We start from the raw sequence: 1,614 nt of genomic DNA on the forward strand, positions 1-1,614 counted from the left end.
GGCGCGGACGGAAATGACATGACAAGGAGACTTGTTGAGCTATGCTTCCCTAAACCATAGGGCAAAGTTCTTTGGGACTCATACAACTCATGTGCAAAGACATGTCTATTCAATGCCCAATGGGAGTGCCAGCTGATCCAAATGATCAGGTAAAGGGTATGGGTTTTAATACTAGACAATACTTGTATTAACATAAATCTATTACTGTTCAAAATATCCTTAGCATAAGGACTTTAGAACCTATTAAAAGCAAATATTTAGGACACCAAGATCTTGCACATTTTTGAGTATAAAACACTGAAAAATAGAGTAGATGCAAGTTAAACCTCCACTTTAGCATTTTGGTTAGAATCAGGAGTGCGCTAGCGAAGCAAACTTCCCAAACATCCCACTCATTGTGCTTCTGTTCATGTCACAAGATGGACCCAGGCAACAAGAGCAGGTTCTTTTTTAGACTGAATTAAACTGGCAAATCTACTCTGGAAGTAATCTAAAGAAGTCTGAATACTAAGGGATTCAGTAAAGTTAGCCTGAAGGAAGCCCATCTTAAAAGCATACAACATGGATATTCTGTTTTCAGCGACAACCGTTCCTCCCTGCAAATCTGCCACTTTTGGGCCTCACTACTTGCTAGCATACACTCAGACTTACTCACATGTGTTAGGGCGTCCAAGAGTAATTATGCCATTTAAGTCACCTTTAAAATTAAACTCATAAACCACGAAATTAGATTTAGAATATCTTAGTTGCTTCAATTTGGTTTTGAACCATGTTTGACAGGAATATACTCGTTTTCTCTTCAGTGTGGCATAATATTTAAGATTAAAGAACTGACTCTAGTAACAGAGTACTCAGACTGTAACCTTAATTTACAGTGTTCCTGGATTGCAATTATTCCATTACTACAGTCAAATGTTTTTCACACACTGAAAGTGCCTTCCTGAAGTGCCTCAAATTAATGTGTCTGTCAAAAGTTACCGCATGATGAAACTGCACATACAGTTATCTTCACTCTACCTTTACTGCTAGAACGTTTGCTTTTTCCTTTTTTAATTCAACAAATATTTAGGGGGGCCAGTTATACAGGAATCTGGGAGTACTGTTATATTGCCATACTACCATGAAGAAAGTAAACACAGTTTGACAGAAGAGCAGGTGACGATTCTTTCAGAATTACTACATTTTCAGCATGCCCGAAAGCATGCCGAGTATCTCACTGTACAGAACAGGACAGACAGGATCTGGATCTCGTTGTTTACGGTCTAAAATAGACCTTCCCCAGCTCCCACGAAGGGTAACAAACACCGAAGGCACCAGTCGCACGTTCCACCCCAGCGCAGCGGGGTTACCGCCGGATTTCCAGCAGGGCTGAGCTGCCCCTTTCGCACAGGGCCAGGGACCGCGGCGTGGGAGAGTCACGCCTGTGTCACCGGAGTTCGCGGGAACACGGGCACCCGCGGATACCGGGGAGCAGACGCTGAGTAACGACTGACTGCCCGGCCCCGCGGCGCCGCTGGGCGCAGGCCTCAGGGGAAGGGCGGGGGGGGGAATACCTGAAGCACGGCAGCGAGGCGGGGGAGCCGGCCGCCGCCCGGTGCCCAGCGCTGGCAGGGC

General features: G+C 45.5%; 1 protein-coding gene across 1 annotated transcript in view; it reads right to left on the reverse strand.

Annotated features, from left to right (window-relative positions):
- The window catches only part of BACH1 (BTB and CNC homology 1, basic leucine zipper transcription factor 1), a 76,510-nt gene extending 74,919 nt beyond the window's left edge, over window positions 1-1,591 (reverse strand). The window contains exon 1 of the mRNA XM_010585280.1: window positions 1,581-1,591. The gene's annotated coding sequence lies outside the window, so the exon portion shown is untranslated. The remainder of the gene's footprint in view (window positions 1-1,580) is intronic.
- Window positions 1,592-1,614: the final 23 nt, after the last annotated feature.

The sequence above is a fragment of the Haliaeetus leucocephalus genome, unplaced genomic scaffold (genome assembly GCF_000737465.1).
Source record: "Haliaeetus leucocephalus isolate CR32 unplaced genomic scaffold, Haliaeetus_leucocephalus-4.0 Scaffold93, whole genome shotgun sequence".
NCBI classification, from domain to species: domain Eukaryota; kingdom Metazoa; phylum Chordata; class Aves; order Accipitriformes; family Accipitridae; genus Haliaeetus; species Haliaeetus leucocephalus.